The sequence below is a fragment of the Schistocerca nitens genome, chromosome 9 (genome assembly GCF_023898315.1).
Source record: "Schistocerca nitens isolate TAMUIC-IGC-003100 chromosome 9, iqSchNite1.1, whole genome shotgun sequence".
Classification (NCBI taxonomy): Eukaryota; Metazoa; Arthropoda; class Insecta; order Orthoptera; family Acrididae; genus Schistocerca; species Schistocerca nitens.
Window position 1 is genome coordinate 230,578,588 of NC_064622.1, and position 21,145 is coordinate 230,599,732.

Here is a 21,145-nt window from a genome sequence, read left to right on the forward strand (position 1 = left end):
CGTTATTTTTGTGAGCCGTCAGGTGTAGATTACGTGATTTTTTTGCTCTAATTCTGTACCGCACGGTTTACCAGTAATTCTGGGTGCGAAGTTCGTTGATCTGTATGTATATTAGTGAGTGATTCGCGCTTAAACATTTTTAAAAAATTACAAAATTGTTATATACCGTAGGGTACATTTACAGAAATAAAGGATCTTTGAGAAGTAAACTGGTTGCTGAGTAACGAATAGTATTGTATTGAGTAACCAGTAAGCATACTAAGCAGGTGTGTTTGTTGAATTACTGCCAGCCATGTTCCCGAACTGGCAAGACAGAACGCTTGGTGTTCGCATTGAGGTCCGCCCAAACATGCTGTTTTCGCGTTCAACTTTGCGCATGCTTATAAACTTCCAATAGCGCAACTACGCATGCGCAATTTTCTGGATGTGAAGACCGTGCCTCTAGATGGTCAATAATAATGCGCAATATTCCCGGAAGCGCAGTAACATTGAACGTGTAAGTGTGAAACTGAGAGACTGCGCCATGAAATTGAGAACATTAAAAACGTATGAAATATTTTGTGCTCTCCGGAAACGTGCCGTCAATGGGAAGTGTTGCGCAGTAGCCATCGAAGTCTCGCTTGTGCTACAGACACCGGATATCTTTTGTTCACTTTTCGTTATTGTTATGGTGTTACAAGTGAGTTCAAAACTAGACGAAAGAGCGTTTATAATTAGAGTTCATCGAAATGTGTATATAATTGCTAGCAATGTGAGCTGTCAGGGCAGATGAGTACAACAATAGATATATTAAGAATGAATCATACTCCGAAAATACAAGGAAAGGCCACAAATGACTATGTTTCTTGAATTAGGCCTAATTAATGCAAAATTATAAAAAATAATATATGGATAATTGTATGTGTGTGTACATTACCTGCCCACAGATAATCGTATTATTTGCTGACACGTTTCTGTAAATATGTGTCAAATACTTAAAAGTTGACATTGCACTTGAAAATTTAAAGTCTTCGAAAGAATTGCCAATGGCAAGGTGTTGTAGCATAATAGGCAATCGCTGCTGCAGTGGAATTACGTCTCTCATTATAGTATTTTGTTTTCTGATCACGTGGAGATTTTGGCTCCGTGGATATTCAACCAAGAATGAGGGGGCGCTAAAGGACTCTAAAATTTATATTTTGCACGTAAAGAGATGGTCAATTTTGATAGAAAAGCTTTATTGATAGAAAAGCTTTATATCCCAGAAAACCAATGCTGGTTATCCACGCAGTATCTGTTACACGATCATTATTTCGATACCATACTTATAACAACAAATAATCGATAATTCAGCAATTGCTAAAGCGACCGTATTGCAACCGAGATAAGCCTCGCAGTGTCACATTTGACTAAACGAGAGGTTTAGCGGAATCACAGGAAATTACCTCTGCAAGTGTATAAGAATATTGTAATGAATAAAAACACGTAAAGAGATTCCAAGAGGGAAGGGGAGGAGCAAATACATATGTATGGAGGCGGTTAAGTATGTTGCTAACCATTTCCAGTGATGTGTCAAATGTTGGAACATCAAAACACACGAAGTTATGATAATCCTTTTTTAACCTCAATTCCATCAACAAGTTTTCGTGAGAGATCTTTAACGCTCCTTGTCCTTCATCCACCTTGCAACAAAGTAGTGCCTTTTATCACTGCAGCAGCGTCTTTATCGTCAACAGTATGAACCACAGTATTATTGCACAATATTGTTGTGCAGTATTATTGACTGTGCAGGGGCCGCTTTAAAGATGCGTCCACACTGCCTTTTTCGTCTTCAGCATTGCGCGTAATGCATGTGTAATTTCCTGGAAATCGAGGCCGTGCGTAAAGCGCATTGCTACCCGCTTTCAGTGGGAATCGTTGCGATTTTTAGCAGACGACAGATAACTGAGGCCCATATGTGTTTGATAGTGTAAAGTGTTCAGGTTATGCCGTGAAGCGAATTATGTGCAATAATGTCTCTTGACTCCAAAGGAAGCACGCTTAATTTTATAGATGCTTACAGACAAAAACGAAAGTCGAATAGAGTGCCCCTTCTGAAAATTATTTGAATAAAAATTCGTGATCTGTTGCCCTGAGCGTCAGGTAGCGTATAAGAGGTCATCGATCATATTTTTGTAGAATGAGATACAGTAAGCTTAGAAATAGAAAAATTGAGAAGAATAAGCCTAAAATTTACAAAAAGTTTGTTCTTGTATGAAAACTGTGGCGACTTAAAACACAACAAAAGAAGTGATGTGGTATATTTAGCTCCTCAAAAAGCTACTAATATTGAAATGAAGTACAGTGGTATACATACAGTACAAAATTGAACAATACAACCTCTGTTTTAGTTTATTCTGGCATCTATGAAATTCCCAAATTTGTCGGGTGCGAGAATATTAACCGACATATCATCTTTCATGATAAAAGTTAATTAACCTTCACATAATGACTAAGAACTTCCCTCCAATATTTCTCAGTTTCAGGAATAGTCACTGTAATGAGGAGAAATAAATAGTTCAAACTGGCATATAAGTCGCCATTTACCAGCTAACGAAATTTTATTGCCAGCCTTATCGCTGCAGTTTCCCAAGCAGAAAATCTAAAATCTCGGTGAACTCTTTTGGAATTTGCACCCCATGAAGTGTAAATGGTAAATATTATCATCCAGTACTCTATTTTGCAGAGCAAGAATACGAATTTTCGCCATGTTTTTTTCCGTATTCCAAGTTCACTGCCATGTCACTAGAAGCGCTGGCTGGCGTCATTCTATATTTCCGTACCATAACACAGCCCTTGCACTTGTTAGAATTTCGTATTCGGTGGTGGTGGCACGTGTTTGTGCGAATTTTCGGCATTTGAAAACTGATGAAAGAAATAGAATTCACGTTAAGTGCAAATAACCTCAAAACTAAGTCATCTCTCTCTCTCTGTGTGTGTGTGTGTGTCTTATAATCATTGAAAACTAATAATTAAATGTAATCAAATGAACACTTTACAACACCAATTTCATATAACATTTATCAACCTATAATACACCCATCAATAGTAGACTGACTTATAAGTTCACTAAAATATGTATAGAGAATCTATTAACTTCGTTAGTCGCAACGTTACTGTTCAGTTTTAAGCAACTATCTTATTATGGTATCAGTATTAAGGGGCTTTCACACGCTCAATATTTATTGCGCAATACTGAGTACTTCGCAATAATATGTACAAATATGTACAGCCTGAGAACGTTTATTACGGTTTGCACAATTTATTGAAGTACACTGCAGAGCTTAACGAAGTTCACATATTCGTTGAAAGATTCTCCGTTCATCCTTTAAAAATTCAGATAGTCATCCGGCTCTGCTGCAACTTTTCTTAACCTTTAAATACAGGGTGGCGCACGAAGTGTGTTACCAATTGTTTCTTTCACAATTTACTACGCACATTAGATACCCCGTTGGGATCTCTACAGCAGAGCTTGGAAAAACAAATGAATTACGAAATGACGTGTAATTCACGATACTGCCGCTAGGAGATTAGTAAGCAGCAATGGCTGACAATGGAAGACTGACGACATAATAACGATCAGCAATTGTGTTACTTTTTCATGAAACGAAAAGCCCTGTTGTGACTCAGAGGCGTTTTCGACAACAGTTTAACACACGATGGGTCCCTTGCAAAAAGACCATCCACAGGTTGTACGATAAATTTGTACTGGAAGGAACAGTATTGGAAGCGAAGCGAAGTGGTAGGAGTTGCTGTACAGAGAAGTCCCGGGAAATCGTGTAGAAAGGCAGCAGTGCAACTGGGAATATCCAGACGCTCCATTCAACGCATTCTTAAAAGTTACCCCCAGATGTACCCATACAAGATGACCTGTGCACAGAAGCTCACTAAATAACACAAGCAGCAGAAACTACTGTTTGCTCAGTGGGCGGAGGATAGGGAAGAAACTCTCAACAATGTTTGGTTTTCAGAGAAGGCGCATTTTCAATTAGACAGTGTGGTTAACAATCAATATGCACGCTTTTGGGCCACTGAAAACCCACAAGTGCTTCGTGAACGACAACATTATGCTCCGAGATTACAGTGTGGGCAACAATTTCCAGTCACGGACTTATTGGGCCCTTTTTCTTTGAAGAAACTGTGAACAGCAAGTGTTATTTGAGCATGCTTCGCAATAGCTTCATTCCACAGCTTCTTGCTACTGCCTTGCCCTTCAACACGCAGTGGTTCATGCAAGATGGAGCAAGGCCGCACACTCCAAACACTGTTGGAGTTTTTACACGAGCATTTCGACATGCGGATCATTTCACTCAGGTTGCCAGGTCACTTCAGTGACGGACAAGATTGGCCCCCCAATAGTCCAGACCTCAGTCCATGTGACTTTTTTCTTTGGTGGTACCTAAAGGAAAAAATTTTCCCGAAACGCCCACGTGATTTGATGGAGCTCAGAAGACTTATCCTTCAAGCTTGCAGTGAAATTACGGAAGACATGTGCCCTCGGGTAATCACTAACTTCAGTGTTCGTTTGAAGGAAGTTAGGAAACGAAATGTTGGACATATTGAGCTTGTGCTGATTTAGAACAAATCTCCATGGCGGCTTGTCATTGTAGTATATGTTCCTTTCAGATTGTATTGACAATAAAGTTTATATTCAAAAACAAAATGTTAACACATTTCGTGCACCACCCTGTACAACCCTGGGGTCCAGCGGATCCCACCCTTTCCTTTTTACCCCACCCTTTCCTTTTTAAGTTATTTCTCTTTGAAAACAGAAGGTAGTAATATTTCACTCCTATGTAAATTCTGTTGTCATTCATGTGATGATTTTGCACTATTGCCTGCCATTTGCACTATTGCCCGCCAGCTGTCAGTCTGCTCCTGGCTGCCTGCAGAGCAAACAACCTGCTGTGGGGTCTGCTGAACCCCAGCGTTATATTAACTTGTGCGTTTTCTAAGTTGTAAGTTTTTGTTTACATTTTACTTTCATCAGTTTGTACTATCAAAATGGCAGAAAATTTACTTGATAGGCCAGACTTAATTTTAGCTTTATTAGAAGCAATTGAGGAAGAAGATTCAGAAAGCCTATTTGGTAGTGATAACTGATTCTGATCCAGATGTCGTTCTTGAAGATGAGGATTTATATGATGAACTGGTTGCTAGTGAACCTAATGATACGCTGAATACTGGTGAGCCTCGTGAAATAGAAAATGAAGATAGTCAATAAGATGGTGAAGAAGATGATAGCAGTGAAAATGAGGAACACCAACAAAATAGACATCTGATTCAGGGGAGAAACAAAAAGACGCCTATATTTGATCCACCAAGGAGCCAGTACGCTGTGGAAGAGTTGCAGAAAGAAACCTGGTAACGTGTTTACCTGGTCCTAAGGGAGCTGCTAAAGAGGAGGAACACCTGAAAATATTTTGAAGCTTCTAATTGATAAATAAAATCTCGTGTGACTATGGCCTTCCGTCAGGTAGACTGTTCGCTGGGTGCAAGTCTTTCGATTTTATGCCAATTCGGTGACATATGCGTCAATGGGGATGAAATGATGATGATTAGGACTACACAACACCCAGTCCCTGATCGGAGAAAATCTCTGACCCAGCTGGGAATCGAACCCGGGCCCTTAGGATTGACATTCTGTCGTGCTGACCACGCAGCTACCGGGGGTGGACTACTAATTGATGATGTGATGCTAGAAGAGATAACCATGTGAACTAATGAAGAAATAGACAGACAAGTATGTAACATTGTAAGGCAGTCGTGAATACATGTAAAAACGAAATGGTTGCGTACATAGGGCTTTTGTACTTGGCTGGTGTGCACAAAGATTCAAAAAATTTAGAAGAACTTTGGTCAACTGAGTTAGGGGTTTCTATTTACAGAGCTACTATGTCGACTTCGCTTTATAAGTACTTGCTTTCGCTTTGATGACAAAGCCACTAGACAAGAGAGAATTAGAGATGATCATTTGGCTGTGATACAATATTTGTGGGACACTTATGTGGAACACATGTCGTGCTTATTACACACAATTTCAGCACTGCACCATTGATGAACAACTTCTAGCCTTTCGTGGTCGATGTGGATTCAGGGTATACATGAAATCAAAACCAGGCAGGTATGGTTTGAAAATAGTTATGTTGAATGATTGTGAGACCAGTTACATGTTAAACGCAATTCCTTACATTGGAAAAGTAAAAACCCTGAACTGCGAACCTGTACCTACGTATTATATGAGGAAGCTACCTGAGCCAATATATGGGACAAATCGTAATATTATGAAGACAACTGGTTCACGTCCGTCCCGTTGTTCAACAAAATTCTTGTCGCCCACAAACTAACAGTGGTTGGAACAATGAGGGCTAACAAAACTGAGATGCCTGCAAAATTTTTGCAATCTAAACCTGCAGGAGAATCATTATTCGCTTTCGACCATAACAAGACCTTAGTTTCCTTATAGCCCAAAAGAGAAGAAAAATGGTATTTTGCTCTCGACAATGCATCACAGTGCAAATGTAGATGCGGAGACCAAGAAACCCGAAATAGCTCTTATCTATAACTCAACAAAAGGAGGTACTGATACTTTTGACAGATTGTGCCATGGTTACAGTGTCAGCCGGAGAACGAAACATTGGCCGGTAAGATTCTTTTTGGGGATGTTGGGTCAATGTGACGTCAACTCTATGGTTCTGTACCTTTTGAATGCAAAAAATCCTAAACTCATCCGAAGGAAGTATTTGCAGATATTGGCAAATAACTTGATAAAACAATGGCTCTATGAACGACTGGAAATTCCAACGATCCTGAGAGGAATCAAACCTGCTATTCGAGGAATACTGCAGATTCCAGCAGAATGTCAAGTTTCAAATGACGTAGAGCCACCTAGAAAACAACGCTGCTCCTTCTGCCCTGGAGCAAGAGATCGGAAAACAAAACTCCTCTGTACATCATGCCAATCTGCTATGTGTGAAGAACATCGTGCAATGGTTTGCAGAGATTCTACAAAGTAGAAAAAGGACATGAACCACTTCAAGGCTAATAATCAATTTTTCTTACGTTTTTCACTTAATGGTTAATTAATTTTGTTAGAATTCAATGATCTAAAATTTATTTAACATTATGTTAAATAAATGTAGTTTATAGTGTGTGTAAATAAAAGTCCTGGCAACAGATTTAATTAGTTTTCAATTTATACCTATTTTATAAGAGCCTGTAACTATGATGTCAGAGGATTTGTGTAATTTTCGTAGTAAAAAGTATCTTTTTTGCGTGGTATTATAAGAAAATCTTTAAATGCTTTCACTTTTCCAAAAACACTAAATTATTCTAGTTTTTGTGTACTTTCTGAAAATATAAGTAGATTCAATCCGGTTTTTAAAACTTCAAATTTTATTTATTTATTTTTTTTGAAATAAATATGTTTTAGTCTATAAAAGTGTAACATCTTTTGAAAATTGCTACTAAAATTCGACAAGACAAGTTTTCCAACCAAAAATTGTTTCAGCATGATTAAATGTGTATGAGAAATATGTAAACAAAATACTTTCAAAAATTTCAAAAAAGTGTGGTAAATATAAGAAGTACATTGTGGTCCATGAGACCCCAAGGTTATATTTGTGCATATTCTAATAAGCGTTATATTTAAAAGTTAAAAAGGTGTCGGTATAGTCATCTGGGAGAGAAGAAAATCATGTGTTTGACATCATCACCATCCTCAGCCTCCCCTTCATTAGATATCTGTTTACTTCTTTCATCTGACTATGTTAGAAAAGTACCAGAGTTTTAAGTACTGAAGCTGAAATCGTTATAGGAACAGAAAGCTGGCTAAAGCCGGAGATAAATTCTCCCAAAATTTTTACAGAGGTGCAAACCTTGTTCAGAAAGGATAGATTAAATAAAGTAGTTGGGGGTGTGTTTGTGTCTGTTGGTAGTAGTTTCTCTTGTAGTGAAGTTTAAATAGATAGTTCCCATGAATTACTATGGGCAGAGGTTATATTCAACAGCCATACCAAAATAATAATTGGATCCTTCTACCGCCCCCCGCCCCTCCGTCTCAGATGATATAACAGCTGAACGCTTCAAAGAAAACTTGAATCTCGTTACAAATAAGTACCCCACTCATACAGTTGTAATTGGTGTAGACTTCAATCTACCTTCTAATTTTTGGCGAAAATACATGTTCAGAACCAGTGGTAGACAGAAAACATCTTCCGAAATTGTACTAAATGCTTTCTCTGAGAATTACTTTGAACAATTAGTTCATGAGCCCACACGAATTGTAAATGGTCGCTGAAATGCACTTGACCTCTTAGCCACAAATAATCCTGATCTAATAGAGAGCGTCATGATGGATTCAGGGATTAGTGAACGCCAAGATCATAGTAGCGAGGCTCAAAACCATATCAATCAAAAGATCGACACAAGTCTGGTTTATACTGTGCTTAATATTTTTATTTTTAAGCCAGGGAAAAATATCCGCTTTTCAGGTGTTTGTACTTGGTGTGTGGTTGTTTTTTTTTCTGTTTTTTGTTTTTTTTTTCCGACGGTTGAATTATAACTGGCAATGAAGCAAGGTACGACAAGAATTGTGAATCATATCACGAAACTGGCAGCGTTCATTTCCGAATGGTAGCCACTGCGGTTTTTCTTACATGTAAATACAAGTTTATTTTCAGAAGCAAAACCAGAAGAGTCAGCATGCAGAATAATTATCTGAGAAGCTATTTCTATGAGAACTTTAAAAATGCCAGTACCATCACTCATTTTCCAGTATGTCATCCTGGAATGATTTTAATTGACACATGTTTCATCAAGCTAATACACTGTTGAATTGCCTCCTCCTTTTGTATTGTAAATCTTTATATGGGATGCAGTTAATGCTGCACTTAAGTCACTTCTTTGAACTAAAAACTCTCTTCTTAACATATCTGCAACCATAGTCTCTTAAAATTCTTTACATTGACAAAGTGCTTACCATTGAAGCCAATTTTCTCATGCATAACTGTAACATGTTTTTGTGATGTCGGACAATCAGCATTCACATGGAGCACATTGAAATATCGTTATTAAAACCATCCATTTGTGTTACAGGTTCCTTGTGGTTTTGATGCTTCCCAGGCGACATGAAACCAACTTTATCTACGGATTCTACAGTTCTGACACTTTCGTTCAAAATTCTCATTACAGTTCCCTTGCTTACACCACAAGGTTATGGTGTCCATTCTTGTGTCTTCAGATGTCAACAGTAGGAGACCTGCTTTCAAATTCACATGTGAAAACGCTATAAATGCAGTAAATAAATCCCCTTCACCTGCGTGTGAAGCACTTCACATTTATTGCCATCACCTGATTATTTTTAATTGCACTTCAACATTTACAGATACACATTCACAGCTCTACTGCTATAAAAAAAGGAAACAAAAACAACTGACAGCTGAATCACAGAACAACTAGAAAAGAGAAGTACAATTGCTGTGTTAAAAGAGGAAAAAACAGACTGATAGCAGCACCTCTAGTGGTATGGAGATGAACTAAAAAAATAGGTCTCCCCCCCCCCCCCTTGTAATTTTCTTATCTCAGTTTTCTGGGCACGCTATGTAATTATTTTTGCTAGCATTGTACTAAAATAATTTAAACACAGCTGTAGTACATTGCAATACAGCAGTGACAAACCTATTATTCAGGAATATTTGTGGTCCAATTTAGCAGCAACAATTTTATTTAGCTTCAGTTACTTATACTACAAGCTTGTTTCAACTTACTGTCAGTTTCAAGTGTTACGTCTAGTTCTTTTGACGCACAAAACATCCTGGAGCTTTTACACGTTGATAGAAATCAGTATAAGTGTGTCACTTTACAAGTCTATTTTTGACGTTTGTGTCTGAAAGTTGCTGCTCCTATGACGTTTTCTTGAGCAGGGACTTTCATACGCAAATGTCAAAAATAGATGTGCAAACCGACACACCTATATTGTTCTCTATCAATATATAAAAGCTCCAGGACTTCTTGTGTGTCGTAAGAAAGACACAACACTTGATACTGACAGTAAGTTGGAACAAGCTTCTAGTCTAAATAAGTGTCACAAGCTAAATAAAAATTGTAGCAGCTAAATTGGACTACAAATATTCTTGAATAATGTCATACTTTCACATCTTACAAGCTGTGGGGTCAATGGAGAAAAAATATTATTATTAAGAGAATAATCAGCAGTTAAAGAGATTCAACAAAGAAATCTTTATCATAGTGTTAACTACTGAAGAATTCTAAAATTTATTATAACTATGTTTCAGGACTGTAATTTCTGAGTAATTGCCTAGGGACTATTAATTTCTTAAAAAATATTCCTGCACCTTATGAGTATAAATGCTTCAACACGAAAAGGAGACATCAGTATTAAGTACCAAAAATAGGAAAGGTGGATAAAAACATTGAAATGAAAACAAAACTTACTTTTTATTTCTCAAGTGCACAATAAAAATTTTCTTTTAACCATCATACAGCTTTGAACCTTGTACTAATTTTGTTTTTAACAACATTAATTCTTTTATTATCAATGGTGTGTTTCCAAGTGCTCACATGCTTGTAAATCAAAAGAGGTACACGTTTTCTTAAAATATACTGTTCAGAAAAATAGGCTTTGCAAAATGTAATTTCCTCTGGAAACTTAAACACTGAATAAAATGTATTCTCCAATTTTTCCTGATGTTCATGTTTATCTAAAATTGCATACAACTGACTATGACCATTTGTTATAAAGGACATTAAGCATTCACTCTCCTCCCGAACAGGCCATGAAGGCCCAAAGGTACCGACCAGCCGTCGTGTCATCCTCCGCCCAAAGGCATCACTGGATGCAGATATGGAGGGGCATGTGGTCAGCAGACTGCTCTCCTGGCCGTATGTCGGTTTCCGAGACTGGAGTCGCTACTTCTCAATCAAGTAGCTCCTCAGTTTGCCTCACAAGGGCTGAGTCCACACCGCTTGCCAACAGCGCTCGGTAGACCAGATGGTCATCCGTCCAAGTGCTAGCCCAGCCTGACAGCACTTAACTTCAGTGATCTGACAGGAACTAGTGTTACCACTGCGGCAAGGCCGTTGGCAAGTATCCACTACCATATAATAATTGTGGGTTTAAAGCATCATATTGTTGTTGTAAGTAAATGATGCTCTGTGGGTGTTGGTGCGAACAGAGTTGTTTTACAGTCACTACAGTTAGTTTCCGGTGTTACATCCTTGTTTCATAGAATGTAACCAGCTACATATGCTCGTGCTTGTCTGTAATTTATTACATAAGCCTCTTCACCAACAGCAACAGCAGCAGCTTCATTATCGGCAAGAGCACTGTCTAAAGTGCTTAGATCAATAATGGAACGGTCTGTTGTGGAGTCAAGATAGCTGTCATCACCTGCCTCCAAAAATTGCCTTAAATTTCTTAATGGCATGCATCTGTTATCCTCACAATTACCTAGTGAATTTATAGGTGTGGATATGTTATTGACTACAACTGTTTTCAATGCTGCTTTGAACTGGAAGCAAGTTGGCTTGGTGTTTGCAACATCATGCAACCTCACACAACAAAATGCATTCTCCAGTTGGTCTTGATTGAAAACCCTCACACTTAAAAAATTGAAACCAATATTTTTAATCTATTCCAAATGATCATCAGTGGTCTTATTGTAGTCTGCCACCCACTTATGAAACTGACATTTTTGTCTTATCTCTCCCTGTGCCTTGCTCCAACAGTTTCCAATTTTCCATTTCCTTTAACAGACTGTACCACATTTCAATATGTTGGGACTCTGCAGAGAGGGCACACTTATAAGATTTGCCATCTTGTGGATAATAATGGGAACTGTTCAGTGAATCAAATAAGCAATCCATCTTTTCAGCAAATTCTGCACTGTATATTGCCTCAGTAGGTAAGATATTAAACGCCATGTAAGTTTCAGTAACTGCAGCAGCTGCAACTGTATGACTAAGCTGGGCTGCAGCTACCTTAGCTTTCATTTTAGTAAAAGAATCCTTAAATTCAAAATGATTACTCTGTAATTTTGGCAATGTCTTAAAAATCTTCTGCTGATCCAGAAGGTAAGCCCTCTGAATAAATTCAAAACTGTCCTCTTTTTTTTTAAAAAAAAAAAAAAAACCAAGCTGTCTTTTATTTCCTTGCAGAGCATTTCTAGGATTTTTTAATTTGATGTGGGACATCATAAATTACTGCAGTAGGTTCATCACCGACTAAAAAATGAAATGGACTGGACTCAGTAGATTTCTCATGGCACAGTTCCTTCAGTGCTCTCTGGTTGGCTGCACTCTGGTCATAAACTGCACAAACTACCTTTATCCCTATTTCTTGCAATTGCCATATGACATAGGTAATAAGACTTTTTAAAATGATACTTGAAACTGAGTTCTGAGTGAAGTAATAAGCAACAACCTGCTTCCAGCTTTTATGTACGCCTCTAACCATGAAAACTAATGCATGGTTTCTTTGTACATTTGACCTCCCTGAATGCCCTAAATCTTGAAACATTGAAATTTCTTGTTTGTTTGCATCATAATACAACCCTCTTTCGAAAGACATTTCATCAAACAACAAAGCGCAATATTTATTAATGTTGTTCATTGCCTCAGCTTCTGCTTTTATTAAATTTTTCATAGAAGAGTTCAATCCTGGTTCAAAAGGTATAGAAGACAACAGAGATTTCAGATACCTCACAGAAGGAAGATAAAAATGAACTGACAAATATTTGTATAGGCGGGAACTTTGTATAAGGATAAAGCAAACAGTTTGTCCTCAGATGTCCACTACCTTGCATTTCCTGATCGATGAGCATTTATTATGTGGCTATTTATGAAATTTTTGGCAACAGAATTTAAATTAGTTTCTATGAAAGAGAAAGTATTGCTATCATATAAATCTTTGAGTGTTTTTAGTTCTGATTTTTCATGATGTAGCTTTGATTTCAGTTTTGATAGCCTTGTTAGAGTATTCCTATGAATTTTGTACATTTTTCAGTTTCTTCGAGTTAAGTCTGCTTTTGAAACCCCTGTACCTAAAGCCCCACTTTCATCATTACAAAATGTTTCAGATAAGAATGTGTACTCATCATCGCAGATACATTTTGAGGGGAGATAAAAAATTTAAGAGGGGTATCACTCTGAATTACTCTGCTCAGTGTAACTAGTGCTACGTAATTCACTAACACCAGTTTCACTTCTGGTATTGGTGCCTGTATAATATATTCCATGGCACCACTAGTGCTCGATAGGCCTAATTCATTATTAACTACAGTTTCACCTGATTCACTACTGATATTAGCAATTTCACTAGGAACACCCCTCTGTTTAGCCTATGCCTAGTTTTATTTGTAGAATCTTCTTTGTAAAAATGATCGCCACAAACAAAATAAGTAGCACAGTTCACATCAGGTGACAATTTACAAACACTTCTCCATTTCAGAAGCAACTCTTAGGTTGTTTTGGAAACCTGTAGAAATACTTGTGGCTAACTTTCTCCATTGAACCCACGTAATATCCAGATGAACAGCCAGCAGTTTACAGGAGTATTTCAATGTCAGTTTGTTGTGCTGAATATTCTGAAAAACATAAAATTCTTCATTAAATAAAACTTCTACTGCCATATCAAAGCTATTTAAATAAACAAACGGAAACTGCATAGCTTAATTCATGATAGAAGAGACTACATTTAATTTATAGGCTATGAGATTATTTACTGGAAATTAAATGTCTTACCTTAGGATTAATTGTGGACAATTTTTCAGCAGGAAATCTCTTCTATCCCACGGTGAACTTTATGAAATGTAAAGTAGAAAATATTTTTATAATGAAGATCAGTAATAGGTAAATACAAAACAAATACAAAGGCATCTGTAACCATAGACTTCAGCACAGAGCAAGACGATAGAATATCAACAACAGCCATTGGACAGCTCTCATTGGCCAGTTCCAGCTTTTTTTGACCCCTAGCGGTTCTAGTGGCCTGGAAGGAACTACGTGACTTGTTGCCTCTTCTCCCATATAGCTTTCAAGCCCATGAGCAGAATGAATAATTTGGTTGTTGCGAAGCATGGCAACAGTGCAGGATGTAGGAGCGAGATTCTCGCTGTCTAGCTGTAACTCGGTGCTAGCTGCTTGGAAAGAAAATGAACATTGTTGGTTGCCAGTGGCTAGTGGAGGGAAATGCAAAGAACATGTGAAAATTGGGCCACCTTCCTACATGATGCGGACTTTAGTGTCAGAAGGGACAACCACCTTAGAAACCAAAGTCCGTAATTGATGTTTTTCATATTTGCATGTGTGTATCACGAAAGCATGTAGTTTCAGTGATACACTGCGCTAATGACCTCCCAAAAACACATCTTGCAGAGTGTGGTTTACTGTGCTATAGTGGCAGGATATGCGACTTCGGTGTGTAAAGTTTTTGTCAATAAAGTTATGAGTACAAAATGGTTAATTTACATGGTGAAAGTACATGTTTCTATTATATGATGCAAGGATAAAATAATGTATGTAAGTAAGCAAATATTATCTAATTAATGAAAGGGAGATTTTGGTTTCACGGCAGCTCACTTTATTCTAAAACACTTCACTGCTCTCTAAACACTTCCCCAGTGGATCTGAGAAAGGAAGTAACAATATTCCTGGGGGCAGTATTATTTCAGATTGAGTGTTGCTCTTAATAAAGAAAATCAGCAACGTTGCAGTGTCTTTTAGTGCACTTGCACCACTCCAAAACTCAGTATAGAATAAATTAAAAATTATGTAGTACAGGTATTTGAGGTGCTAGGGTGAAAATATTAGATTTTAAATTAGTATTTAGAGTGACATAAGTAACATCCAACACATCACACAAAAACTTTGAAACTGTACTTTCCATAACACGGTATTAGGCCTAATTATTAGAAAGATGTAATTGAGAGATATCAAATATCAAAGTGTCATTCCTAGTTTTACTTGAATCAGAACTGCATAGTTAACATGAGAATCAGATTTTTAATAGACCTCGAGTTACACCTCTACAAGTAGAGACCTACTTGAAATCTGTTTTGCTGAATTTATTTAATGTTGTACAGGTATAAGTCAATTAACCTTCAATGATTGTCATTCAGTATGAGTGTGAAAGACAAACACAAAGTTTAGTGTAAGATTCTCTGAACACCTAAAGCACTGAGAAATGGTAACACATACGTCCACCACATTTGCAAACTACCTCATGTAACAGAATCACCACCCTATAACAGAATCACTGCCCTACTGCCATAAAAATGATGCCAGTAAGCAGTAATAATAATTTGTAGACAGCTGTTGCTCATCTATGACAACCCAAAAAGATCCACTATAGTAGCTTTAAGCAAAAGATAAGCCATCCTTGTCACTTGAACAAATTATTTTTCCATGTCATAATCGACACCTAAAATTTCTGATAAAGATTTTGCCCGCTTGTGATTTCCAATAAACCTGCAGTTTCACTCCATAGATCATTTGCAGTTTCAATCCATAGTTTCCGAACCGTGTCCCGGTTATATTTTTTATTCTCAGGATGCCAAAATCTCCATCTTTGACTATACTTATCAGTTTCTCACAGTTCCTGTTCCAAGTCATGTCGGCCATTAAGACCGAAGAAAACACACTGATTTCAATTTCACCGGTTGTTGTCCAAAATACGTACATTCGTTCAATGAGGTCAGTTACATTGTGACTGCAGACTTTGCACTGAATGACTACTCAGCGTACATCTTGTGTGAAGTTTTCCATATCCAACTTCGATACACTGGAAATGTAATGAAACTATGTGGTGGGCTTGGAGTGCGCTTAGAGAAGTTTGCATAAATTCTTCCATTAATAGTAATATTCCTTGATTAGAATTGTAATTTTCAAGCATGTTTGTTGTCAACACAAATACAGTCATTCCCTTCCTGTACTTCAAGATTTCTACCTTGGTGTGTGTGTGTGTGTGTGTGTGTGTGTGTGTGTGTGCGTGTGTGTGTGTGTGTGTTTTGCATCTCTTAAGATAGCACACAAGTATATCATTGTAAGAGACGTTTATGTACCCTCTGATGACTATTTTGGACTAACATAAACAGCAACACAGTAATTCCTGTCACAGTTCTAAACATATACTGTACTTCACAACACGAGAAAATCACTAGGATTCCACTATGTGGATTGAGTAGTTTCCTAACAGGGTTTTGCTTTATTTGTACAGTTTATGGCTATGGACGTATGGTTCTCACTTTAAACAGCCCAAGCCAACACAAATGTTGTTGATTGACTGGCAGAGGTCCTGAGGCCTCATGGAGGGTGTGTCCACCAGCACACATAAGTACATCATGATAGAGCTTGTACAGTTTCACGCAAGAACACAAAATTAAATATATTACCAATGATACTCCTTCACACTGAAAGCAAGAGCATCCTCTTATTTGGTAGAGGAACCAGAAGCAAAGACGAACAACCACTCCTAGATATAAACTCCCCCCCACCCACCCACCCACTGACACTTTCCACTTTCTCTATTCTTCTTCTTCTTCTTCTCTCTCTCTCTCTCTCTCTCTCTCTCTCTCTCTCTCTCTCTCTCTCTGATCAAACCCTAAGCAAGGGTGTAGTGACATCACATGGTAAGCCCTCTGAAGACCTGCACCCACGAAGCTCTGTCTTGGGTGTGGTAACTTGATTGCTGCAAGCCCTTCCCAGTCAGGCTCTTACCCTGTTCTATCCACTGCGCTGGTGCATGTCCTCTAGGTCTTTGGCCATTGACTTTTCCACAGTGATTCTTCTTTCCATTGCCACTAGCCTTGTGGCAATGTGGCCCAAATATTTGAACTGATTTTGGTTGACAGGAGCTGAGAGTCTTCTTCCGATCCCAAGGTACCTCAGGATCTATTCATTAGTCCTTCATATTCAAGATAATCTTAAATAACACTATATTTCCAGAACATCAATCCTGCAATGATCCATCATCTTCGTTGTTCAAGTTTCTGCTGTGTAGGTCTATAGGGAAGATTAGAGTTCAGACAAGGGTGAGCTTTGTCCTGGCACTGATGGAGATGTTCTTCAAGATGCAAGCAAGTTTTTCTGTAGACTTTCTCACAATCAAAATGCAGCTATAGATCTCAGGCCTGCAATCTCCCGTATCAATGACGACCTCATAGCTAGCAGTTCTTGTGATGTCATGTCTATTGTCATGAGGATGATCTATCATCACTTTGGCCTTTGAGTTGTTAATTTCCAGACCATATTGTCTGCTTTATTCAGCCAACCTTCACATGATGATTTGCAGTCGATGTTCGACTGTGGCAATTATCAGAGTGTGTCATCTGCATAACTAAGACTGATAATTTTTGTGCCACCTACAACGATGCTGTCATACCAGTCTTCAAGAACCTACCTCATAATGTGTTCACTATATGCATTGAATAATAGTAGAGAGAGAATGCAACCTTGTTACATACTAGCATTTGTAGAAAAGATTTCTGAGAAAGTGTTTTTGATTCTTACTGCCTCTGTTTTCAAAGAGTAGTCGCCAAATCTGGTATGCCAGGTGCCTCGGCATACCTATCTTGATATATACACGGTGTAAGAAAACATAACAGCGACCATAGAAAAAGGGCATACAGAACAAATAAGCTTCTTACATAAAGCTATCACAAAGAAATATAGCCAACACTTATTCATCATTTACAGGAAAACTATCACAACATACACAATACTACACCAAACATCAAACTGCCCATAGTCTCATGAATAATCACATCTCGGCTTCTTACATAAAACTGTCACAAAGAAATATAGGCAACACTTATTCATCATTTACATTTCCTGTCACAACATACACAAGACTACACCAGACATCAACCCGCCCATAGTCTCATGAATAATCACAACCCAGATGCACGCTCTACAGATTAAAAACAGTGCCACTAGACAAGCATGACAATAGCAAGAACAAGACATAATAACTCAAACAGCATGAAACAAAAGTTACTATGAATTACTTGTAAGAAAATTGAATAAGAAAATGCTTAAGAAGACAAAAATCACACAAACACACACACACACACACACACACACACACACACACACACACACACACACTTATGTAAATTGAATACGAAAATTCATAACACACTGAAAGATATTCAGGGTAATAGTTGTGATGTTATGTAGTTTTCGTGTAACATACAAAGAGAGTGGAAATATGACACCAACCATTGAACACTAGCAGAACATCTTAGGGTTTTGTAGCAGAGTACCTAAACAAAACATTTGTCACTGACGTTTCAACTGCTCTGCTGAAAAATAACTATGCTTTTCTGTAATTCAAAGGGAATAGAACTCATTTATTCATGCATAACTCTGTACAGGCCAATATGTAACTGTTTATATGTAACTACTCTGATATACAGTACACAGTTTTGATTTAAGGATACAAGGACTTCTCAGACACACAGAGAGTAAAACAAGCTACAGAGCATATATGTGGCATTTGAGAAAATACTACAGTGAGCTGACATGTGCTCCATACCAGACAACTCACTGAAATGTCAGTTGCAAAGTTACTTTAATCATAGTTTAAATTGCTCTGTTTTGGTGGGCTACCAGCCTGCTGATATGACAATCCTCCTCCGTAACATTCATGTACATTCTTCCACAGCTTCTTAAGTATGTGGTGCTCTTGACATCTATGATCATCCATTTATGAAAATGTTCCTGCCTCAGGCAAAATTTGAAACAAGGGCAGCAATTTAATGACCAGTAACTCTGATAAGAGTGTGTGATCCCCTGTACAGTACTTGTGACATACTCATCCATTGACTTATCCTTGGTTAACCTTAGGTAACTGTAATCTCGAATCTGATTTTTTGAAAAGCTGAAAGAGATGACATATCATCTATTCATGCTCAGTGCCACTTGGAGTTTACTTTTCTTGACTGACCAGGCAGTGGTAGATCAGAACAGTGGTTGTGTCTCCCAGTCTTCAAATTACCCAGAGGTGGTGGTATAAAGAGAGGAAGAATTCTATAAAAGTTGCTATACTGTGTAAACACTAATTTAGTGGTTGCAGCTAAACAGAGTGTTTGTAAAGTAAATTTATTACAGTCTCATTATGTGGCATTTTCAGTACGGCACCCAAACAGATTACATTACAGAAGGATGTCGGTTCCCAATTAGTAGTACAGTGGAACCTTGCTTAACTTGTGATGTTTCGCATAATGAGTGACGGCATTTTAGTGTGACGGCACCAGCCGTATGTGCATGGCTGGGGAAACGTTCAACAATATGAACACCTTTCATTATTGGCAGCAGCATATGTACAATGTCTTTAGTACCAAATGTAAAATCTTGAAAAATGCAAACTTTGTGTGAGCATTTCTGATTTAGCATGCACATGCAATCACTGTACATCAACTATTTGCACTGACCTCAAGAACAGGGATAAGATTATGGAGACAGATGCTTCAAAGGGAGTGTCAAGGGTATCTACACAATGGTTTTGTATTCTGGGCGATGTTGAAAGGTTGCTCTTTATATGGATAAATGAAAAGCAATTGCAAGGTAACACTGTTAACAAGAATATCATTTGCGGGAAGATGAGAATGATTTTCGTTGACCTCATTAAGAAGGTGCCTTGGGTGGTTTAAGAGAAGAACTGGCGTCCACAGCATAGTGAGGCATGGTGAAGGAGCCAGCTCTGACACAAAGGCAGCAGAGAACTTCATCAGCAACATCAAGATGCTCATAGATTCTTAGGATTATCTGCCGCAATTGGTTTTTGTGACGAGATGGGTCTATTCTGGAAAAAGATGCCAAAGCATACGTTTATAACAACACAGGAGAATGCATTGCCCGGTCACAAGTCAATAAAAAACCATCTCACACTACTATTCTGTGCCAATGCAAGCATCAATTTGAAAATTAAACCACTGCTTGTTTACCATTCAGAAACTCCACTAGCATTCAAGAAGAGTAAAGTCCAGAAGAGCGGGTTAAATATGCTGTGGAGATTGAGCAAGGCTTGGGTGGCATCTGATTTTTTCTTGTGATTGGAAGTATTGGACCTTTCAATGAAACAATACAAGCTCGAGATGAATCAGCCACTCCACGTCTTGCTTGTTATGGACACCACTCCTGCCCATTCTCCAGGCCTACAAGACCACATCCTCGAAGAATTTCCATTCATCAAGATCCAGTTTCTGCCTCCCAACACCACTCTGTTATTCCAGCCTATGAACCAACAGACTATTTCTAACTTTAAGAAGCTCCATATTTAAGCATGTTTCAAGTATTGCTTTGATTTGACTGAAGCTACCAATCTCACTCTCAGACAGTTTTGGAAATATCACTTCAACATCGTTGCCCGCGTCAAGATGATCAAAAAGGCCTGGGATGGGGTTACCAAGAGAACTCTAACTTCCACTTGGAAGAAGCTTTGGCCAGAGTGAGTTGTCGAATGTGACACTGAGGCATTTGAGTCAGTACCTGTGGAGCCTGTAGTCAACGAGACTGTGTCTTCCGCAAAGAGCATGGGACTAAAATGGATGACAATGATATCAGTGAGCTTGTGGAAGACCCAGCCAAGAAATGACCACCAAAGAGCTTACAGAGTTGCAGTGTGTTTCACAACAGGAAGTTGTGGAGAGGAGTTCTTCAGAGGAGAAGTAACAGCAAAACATCAATCTCCTGGCGCAATAAGAGAAATGCTGAAAGCATGGGAATCTGTTGTGTCATACATTGAATGTCATCACCCAAATAAAGCAGTGGGTATGCTTGCTACAAATTTATTTTACGATAATGCTTTGTCATATTTTTGACAAGTGGAAGCTTTGGCAGAAACAAATGACTATAGATAGTTTCATAGTGAAAAAGAATTAGTTATGTAGTGTGATAATAAAGTACACAATACTGTATGTATAATTTTATTTGAATAAATGGCATGAATAAGAAAAAAACTTGTAGTACTTTTTCTGCATAGAGCACATTATGTTTCACTTGAGTGTTTCACAATAGGAGTAAGGTACTGGAATGAATTATGCTTGCTATGTGAGATTTCACTGTACTAAGGTTATATCAAAGAGTGCTCACAGCACCGTGGTTTTAA